At 40.2% G+C, this 9,034-nt stretch overlaps 1 protein-coding gene and 1 long non-coding RNA gene across 2 annotated transcripts in view; one reads left to right on the top strand and one right to left on the bottom strand.

Moving 5' to 3' along the window:
* Nucleotides 1–9,034, bottom strand: part of LOC102311684 (lymphocyte antigen 75) — a 51,251-nt gene that overhangs the window by 4,014 nt on the left and 38,203 nt on the right. The gene's annotated exons all lie outside the window — the stretch shown is intronic.
* On the top strand, nt 2,800–4,833 carry LOC102311278. The gene is made up of 4 exons (XR_001335954.2): nt 2,800–2,917; nt 3,119–3,276; nt 3,375–3,497; nt 4,080–4,833. It is a non-coding gene; the product is annotated as an uncharacterized LOC102311278 (long non-coding RNA).

The following is a 9,034-nucleotide window of genomic DNA, read 5'->3' on the forward strand; positions in this document are numbered from 1 at the left end:
AGTGCGGGACGCCCTGCTAATTGTGGTTTGCTAACTTTGCCTTTATTTGAAGCTATTTCATGGAAATACCAGTGATTACAGCAGCTTCAAGTAAAGGTAAAGTTAGTAAACCGCAATTAGCAGGATGTCCCGCACTTTCTCCATTCAAGGTTCACAACCTTTAACTGCCTCATTAATGTAATAGGTTTACCTTAGCTTATATACTGCTCAAAAGAAAGTATAGGACCACGTCATTTAAACTTAGGTGATACTGATCTGGTCAGTTAAGTAGCAGAGGAGGTTATTAATCAGTTTCAGCTGCTTTGGTGTTAATGAATTTAACAACAAGTGCAATAGAGGGGCAACAATGAGACAACCCCAAAAACCAGGAAAGGTTTTACAGGTGGAGGCCACATTTTTAACTCCTCATCTTTTCTTTCTTACTTTTCTTATTCGGTGGTGAAACCTGACTTGCTACGTGGTGTAGCTAGCCACCACGTAGCACATCATTATATACCAGCTATCCCAACTTCATTAACCCTACAGACATCACTACTGTTTAGTTTTCTGTCTTCATTTATGCTGGAAGTGATAGCAGAGCGGTATTTTTGAATTTTTTCAGAAATCCCTCAGTCAGAACATGGTATATTATGTTTAGGTGGAAACTAGTGAGCTAACTTCCTGCTAACTTCTAATTCTAAAACTTCTAACTTTTAGAAATGTTCATTTGACTTTGGGACATGAAGTGGAGTTTGGACAAATGACAGCTAATGATGTCAGACTCAAAGACCGGATAAGCCAGTTTGAATATTAAGCTCACATTATTCAAATCCGTCCATGCCTCAGTGTTACTGTATACGGTAGACATGTTTTTTTCTCCATTAACCTTGGTTTATTATTCAACCAAATTAGTTTATTTACCTTTGTGTGTATGTGACGAAAGAAAGCTTCATCTCAACATTAACAATGATTATTCACTAGTCTGTGAGTTTTAGTATAACAGCATGTTAGAGTACTCATCATTCTTTACTAACTTAATTTTCACTCCTACTGCAATAAATATGTTATGTAATTTTGCCTAAAATGACTTGACAAAAACATGATATGTTAAGTATGTTCAAAGATGGATTCCACTTTTGCTGTGATTTCCTAAATGCAAATGTAGAAGGATGAATATTACAGGGAGTGCAGAATTATTAGGCAAATGAGTATTTTGTCCACATCATCCTCTTCATGCATGTTGTCTTACTCCAAGCTGTATAGGCTCGAAAGCCTACTACCAATTAAGCATATTAGGTGATGTGCATCTCTGTAATGAGAAGGGGTGTGGTCTAATGACATCAACACCCTATATCAGGTGTGCATAATTATTAGGCAACGTCCTTTCCTTTGGCAAAATGGGTCAAAAGAAGGACTTGACAGGCTCAGAAAAGTCAAAAATAGTGAGATATCTTGCAGAGGGATGCAGCAGTCTCAAAATTGCAAAGCTTCTGAAGCGTGATCATCGAACAATCAAGCGTTTCATTCAAAATAGTCAACAGGGTGCAAGAAGCGTGTGGAAAAACCAAGGCGCAAAATAACTGCCCATGAACTGAGAAAAGTCAAGCGTGCAGCTGCCAAGATGCCACTTGCCACCAGTTTGGCCATATTTCAGAGCTGCAACATCACTGGAGTGCCCAAAAGCACAAGGTGTGCAATACTCAGAGACATGGCCAAGGTAAGAAAGGCTGAAAGACGACCACCACTGAACAAGACACACAAGCTGAAACGTCAAGACTGGGCCAAGAAATATCTCAAGACTGGTTTTTCTAAGGTTTTATGGACTGATGAAATGAGAGTGAGTCTTGATGGGCCAGATGGATGGGCCCGTGGCTGGATTGGTAAAGGGCAGAGAGCTCCAGTCCGACTCAGACGCCAGCAAGGTGGAGGTGGAGTACTGGTTTGGGCTGGTATCATCAAAGATGAGCTTGTGGGGCCTTTTCGGGTTGAGGATGGAGTCAAGCTCAACTCCCAGTCCTACTGCCAGTTTCTGGAAGACACCTTCTTCAAGCAGTGGTACAGGAAGAAGTCTGCATCCTTCAAGAAAAACATGATTTTCATGCAGGACAATGCTCCATCACACGCGTCCAAGTACTCCACAGCTGGCTGGCAAGAAAGGGTATAAAAGAAGAAAAACTAATGACATGGCCTCCTTGTTCACCTGATCTGAACCCCATTGAGAACCTGTGGTCCATCATCAAATGTGAGATTTACAAGGAGGGAAAACAGTACACCTCTCTGAACAGTGTCTGGGAGGCTGTGGTTGCTGCTGCACGCAATGTTGATGGTGAACAGATCAAAACACTGACAGAATCCATGGATGGCAGGCTTTTGAGTGTCCTTGCAAAGAAAGGTGGCTATATTGGTCGCTGATTTGTTTTTGTTTTGTTTTTGAATGTCAGAAATGTATATTTGTGAATGTGGAGATGTTATATTGGTTTCACTGGTAAAAATAAATAATTGAAATGGGTATATATTTGTTTTTTGTTAAGTTGCCTAATAATTATGCACAGTAATAGTCACCTGCACACACAGATATCCCCCTAAAATAGCTAAAACTAAAAACAAACTAAAAACTACTTCCAAAAACATTCAGCTTTGATATTAATGAGTTTTTTGGGTTCATTGAGAACATGGTTGTTGTTCAATAATAAAATTATTCCTCAAAAATACAACTTGCCTAATAATTCTGCACTCCCTGTATATGTTCTGGTTGATCCCACTTTTAGTCAGGTGCATTAGGGGGCGCCAGCTGAGCATCACGTACCTGTTGTTATCTCCTTTCGGTCACCTGACTTCCAGTGCTGCCTCAGCCTGAATTGGCAGTACTCGTGTTGATTGTTGTTCATGTTACAGAGATCACCCGTGGATTCCCTTCCTGAAGCCCCCATCGTGGCTGGTATGTGTTGATTTGGCGCATGTGTACCAGAGTGGCCTCCTATGAGCCACTCTGTTAATATATCGAGTGACACCGTTTAACTGGAGGTGTGGGCCTTAGTGGGCGTCCAGTAGCTTTACACCAGGGTCGCTACGGCTTTTCTACGCTGAGCTAACAGACGTACTGCTGCTTTGCCTTTCCCCGTCTGTTTCCATTTGCAAGGGTTCTTTTTCCCTGCTGCTGCCAGCCTCTTAAGAATGGACATCAGCGTGGACAGCGGCTACATACATGCCGGCTACGGGAGTCCACTGGCGTGCATGTTGATGTCGTTTAATGATTAAATTAGAATAGTCGGGCAGACGGCAATTTGGAATAATACGGTGAGTACATCCGCTCCAGATTTAAGGTTTTGTTTAGTTTGTATGTCTGGATCTCTTTTTTTGGAATATATTATAATTTCTTTGTTTCTTTTATTCAGATGCGGAGGGCCAGACGTGGAGGAGACTGGGGTGCCTTGGTGGTGGGATCCTTTGAGTATTACACACCTGTGTTTTTAGTTCATTATTGTGAGCCTGTGACAGTGCGCTGCACTTGTGTATCGGTGAGTTTTCCGTTTTTTTGAATTGTTTTTGTGTGTGGCATTCCTGTCCCTCCACTGGTAACCCCCGGCTCTGAATACTTTTTAGAATATTTGTATATTGATATGTATGCTTGTGCTTTTATATGCTGTTTTAAATAATTATTAATAAATTGTCAACCTGTTTTATCATTGAACCACGTCTCTGTATTGAGTATAACGAACCTAAGTGCCTTCTTGGTGATTAGTATCATCTTGATCCAGTACTCTCTGGGTGAAATTCCCAGCGTGGCGTTGGCTGTTAAATTGTGAAGAGTATTTATTCCGTCCCCACCTCCTGCTGCCACACAAATGTATGAGTGCAGCATCATTACTTCTTGGAGGTGTTATAAGAGAATAAGTTATAGAAAACACAGACGTTAAATCACAGACAGAGAATGAAGCACAAAGCTCAATCATGCGCATACCCTTCTGAGACAGTATTCTGGAAAAGGCATAAAATGTCACTGTGTGTGTGTGTGTGTGTGTGTGTGTGTGTGTGTGTGTGTGTGTGTTTTATGTGTACAGATTTTATTTAATTATTACTCATGATATAACATTGTCCAGACATGCCCTGTAAGGACATGAGGAGGAAACGGTGACAAAAGGAGCTGTGTGAGGCTGCTAAAGGCAGTGGATCCCTCCCCACCTGGATTAAAAAGAGCACAGGTAACAATAACACACGTACCAGTTGTTGCATTGCAGACTTATTCAAGTATAAAAACAATAATAAACACAATTGCAGTGTTATAGTTCTATAACATGTTTCCATCATTGCTTTATTATGGATTAGTTGCAAGAGCTGTTAAGTGTGGATAATTAAATAATAGATTGATGCAATAGCAAATTGGGCATTTTTCTGAGATGGACAGCAAGTGGAGAATGATGGGGGGGGCAACCAGGTGAGGAGTACAAAGATAGTCAAACATGGTGGTCGAATGGCGTTGTTTGCATGACTGCTGCTCATACTAGGGAGCTACAGTTACTTGAGGTAACCATGAATGCCAACTTGTACTGTGACATACTCAGGCAGAGCATGATCACCTCCCTTCGGAAACTGGGCCACAGGACAGTATTCCAACATGATAACAATCCCAAACACACCCCCAAAAGGACTGTTACTTGCTAAACAAACTGAGGGTAAAGGGACTTGACTGCCCAATCATGTCTCCAGACTTAAACCCAATTGAGCATCTGTGGGGCATCCTCAAATTGAAGGTGGAAGAGCAAAAAGTCTCTAACATCCACCAGCTGTATGATGTCATCATGAAGGAATGGAAGAGGATTCCAGTGGCACCCTCTGAAGCTCTAGTGAAGTCCATGCCCAAGAGAATTAAGGCAGTGTTGGAAAATAATGGACATTGACACTTTGGGCACTGTTTGGACATTTTCACCTAGGGGTGTACTCACTTTTGTTGCCAGTGGTTTAGACTTTAATGGCTGTATGTTAAGTTATTCTGAGGTGACAGCAAATTTATACTGTTATACAAGCTGTAAACTGACTACTTTATATTTTATCTAAAGTGTCATATCTTCAATGTTGTCCCATGAAAAGATATAATAAAATATTAACAAAACAGCCCTTATTACAATTTTAGACAAAAAAATACAGGAAAAATATACAATAACTTCAGTCTTTATCTCTAACTTTGTGTTAAACACATGGTGTTCCACCCACAACAGAGAAAATGTCGGATCCAAAGCAGCTGCGTTGAGGTACACTGGATCTGAAAAGGGAGCAGTGATCCCATCTTCTGCTCTAGCCATTCGCACACTGATAAAGATTCCAAGAAATCTTTTGTTCAAAGCTTGGAGACTCCTGAACAGACCATTCAGGAAATGTACGTGAGGCTTCCGTTTCTCAAGGTGGTGATTGAGGGACAGCACGGATGGAACAACAGCACTGATCGTGATGATTTTCTTACCTTGTGCCAAATCTGTTGCTTCTCCAAAAGGCTTCAAGATATCCACCATCTCCTTCAACAGATTCCACTGTTGTGCTATGAATAATAACTCCCTGTGCCCAGCCATTTCAAGAACAGCAAAGAGTTTTAAGTTTTTACATTGGACAACTGCCTTTACTTGTCTGAGTGTTGAATTCCATCTTGTGATTACAGCAGCAGGGATCGCTTTCTGTTCACCAAATTCAGCTTCAAACACATCTTTGAATCTTGTGCTTGTGTGCAGTAGAGAGCTGAGTTTAGATAACTTTGAAAGAGAAGGAGATGCCACTTTGGTCTCTGACAACCCATCTCTCACAACCTGGAGTGTGTTTGCTGGAGTGTGTTTGCAAAACACTGCAGGTGCTGGTTCTTTGCCATAGCAGTACCTACTGTTTCCTGATCTTCCAAGGTTAAGTTGTGCCAGAGTTCTGGGTCTCAAGGTGATCTCCATCATTATCATGTTCCTCACCTTGCTCAGTGGGGAAGCGCACAGTGAATGCTTTTCGCATATTGGCAGTATTGTGAGTAATTATATAGTCGAGTTCAGTGTTTCCCAACCGCTGTGCTGCGGCACATAGGTGTGCCGTGAGAAATGATCAGGTGTGCCATGGAAGATTATCTGGTTCCACCTGATTAGTACTCGAAGCGACCGGCGTGATTAACAGGCAGAATAATTACATTCTCTTTCACTACAGGGCAGTACAACCTGCTCTAATTAAATGGGCTGCCAACTGCCAGTAAAACAGAAGAAGATAAAGAAGAAATTATGTAATAGTCATGCTGTGAGTGAGACAACACAGCGCAATATATAAATATAAAAATTAATATTTGAAAAGAAAAAGTAGTCAATCTGACCTGGGTCCTGGAAAAAATTCCAACCCTGGTTAAGGCCCTAGCATGAGTAGTGTCAGAAGAAAGCAAAAGTGGTATACTGGGGACAAACTGAACCAATTCTGCTATGCCTGGTCCACAGGAAAAATGATCAATATGCTTTTTGTGACATTTGTGTTTGATAGTGTTCTGTGTGATTATTTTATTTATTTATTTATTTATTTTCCAATGTGAAATATGTGCCGTGGCTCCAAAAAGTTGGGAAACACTGGTCTAGTTTATCTTTGATGTTGCATTTGTCACATATAGCTTCAAATTTCTCACAGACTCTGTCACCAGTGTGTAACCCACTGAAATGGTCAAAGGCCAGCAGTTTGGGTTTCAGCTGTATCCTCTCTGTCTCTTTCTGTATCCAGTACACAGTGATACCAAGGAAACTCCTCATCTTTTCGGTCAAATGTCCACAGTAACTGAAACATGATCAGTCTCGCTCAACTGAGTTTTTACCATTGAAGGTTTCTCAGCAGCAAGGTTCTCTGTTTTTGATGTAATTGTTCTGTGACTGTATTTGCCGTCAACTACTGTCAGAAAGTGCCAATTGTTTTCCACAATAGACAGGGGCAGGTTGCAACCAATAATCTAGTCACTTAATAATGCATTTGTGATGACTTTCTGCTGTGGATGACTCACGCTGGCACAAGTGTCCAGAAATTGTGATATGGAAGGTTGAGGTTCATTTATGATCCTCTTTTTCATCTGGTGTTCTTCAAATCTGGTAGAGGTAAGCATATTAAACTGATGTCAGAAATTCCATTACAGCCATTCATGAATTGCATTTGACTTTAGGTTGTTCCTACTAATCCTAAATAAATATCAACACTTAATAAATCCTCATAGTTTTCAGACAATCAAAAAAATTATAAAAATGATTTCAAATCAAAACACTTTTCTCAAAACTCATACTGCATATAGTTCTAATAAGCAATGTTTAGCATCCCTGTTTAGAATAACTAACGTTTGTAAATAAACAACAGCTAATACGATATGAGCACTCAAAATATTTTATGTGATGTATTGACATAAATGACAGAAGAAAAGGCCATGTATAGCAAGGCTACTCAATTACACACTAAGATGGGCCAGACTTTTTTAACCAAGAAATTTCACTGGGCCAGACATTGCATTTGGCCTGTCCGTAACAGATAAAAGCCATGCAAAAGTTAAACACCGCAATGCACTAATTGCAAATTAAGTTGTTTGGAATTTTGATTTGATGGTAAAATAAATATTTGTCAGTCTAAGCGGGGTTAGATCTACAGGGTTAATGATGGGGAGGAGATGGTAAGAAAATGTCTTCCCTGAGTTCGGCTACAGAACCCACTTTCTGAAACGGACCTTCGCTCACCATTCACTGACAATTCTGAGCTAACAAGCTGCATGTTATTCTTGGATGCACTTGTAGGACCTGATTTAAAATAGCATGACAAAAATATCATACATGTTAAAACCAAACAGTATCATCAATGTAGCCTGGAGAACATTTGCTAATAAGATGAAGTTAGCTACCACCTACCACTCTTTATGCAACTTCAAATGTCGGACAAAGTTGGAAGTTGTTCTGTCTTCGTCTGTGATTCTCTTCTTGCATGTTCTGCATATAGCATTACGTTTTTTTATTGACTACTTTGTAGTTTATTTACTGAAAGAAATTACTCTTGGGAGCATTTTTGGCTTGAGCGTTTTGTTTTTGTTTTTTAAAATCTGGTTAATTTGATTGGCTATGCTACAGCTCACGCACACATACATACGGAGTGTGGTAAGAATTAATGAAATGAATTAATGATACACATTTTTTATATAATATGTGTGTAAAATTTCAGATTTGGGGTAAAATATCAAGTCTTTTCAAGTAAACAGGTTCAAGTCCCAAGTCATTGGTGTAAAAGTCCAAGTCAAGTCACAAGTCTTAAAACATTTTTTCAAGTCAAGTCTAAAGTCATAAAATTAATGACTCGAGTCCACACCTCTGTTTATATGTGATCCCTCCGAGTGGGTAGAGCCTCTCAGGCTCTGTATTTTATTGTTCCGTTTAAAAAAATTAATAAAGTGGTTTGAAATTTCAAACTCGAACCCTGTGTGCTCTTTTAAAGCTGGTAGTACAAAACACAGCCATATTTTCATCCAGAAAGGTTGAATTTTAGTAAAAAAAAAGAAACAAAAAAAACAACGCTCTCTAGGTTGATACTGTCATTACAGACACAGTGGATGTTTAAAGCCTTTGGGCATGCATTTAAAAGGCAGTAGGTCTCATTATCAGCTGGAAATATTAAAGCCATAAAACAACTTTTGAGAGAAGCTAAAAACCATTAAACAATGACAGTGTTGGGCCTGTTCTGTCAGGAGCAGCTGTGTGCAGGCAGGAGACGAGGGCCCAAACACACACTTCACAGAGGCGAAAATGTGAACTCAAAAGCAGCTTTATTGGTGACACAAGAGAAAAGGTACAAAACTAAACTAAACTGGGAAACTCTAGGAACTAAGCACATGGGAAAGAGCACGTGGAAACACGCACAACTATGAGGGAGACGCTTGCTGTGTCCAAATTCAGGGGTAGCATGCTTTGAAGGCTGCATTTGTAGGCAATGATGTCACAGCAATGCAATAAAGGCTGTCCAAATTCAAAGAGTCCTCCAAATGTGGCGACAAATGCGTCCTGCTTTTCCCCAGATTTGAAGGATGGGTCAGGTG

Source organism: Haplochromis burtoni, unplaced genomic scaffold (genome assembly GCF_018398535.1).
Source record: "Haplochromis burtoni strain Fernald_Lab_line unplaced genomic scaffold, NCSU_Asbu1 Contig_1157, whole genome shotgun sequence".
Classification (NCBI taxonomy): domain Eukaryota; kingdom Metazoa; phylum Chordata; class Actinopteri; order Cichliformes; family Cichlidae; genus Haplochromis; species Haplochromis burtoni.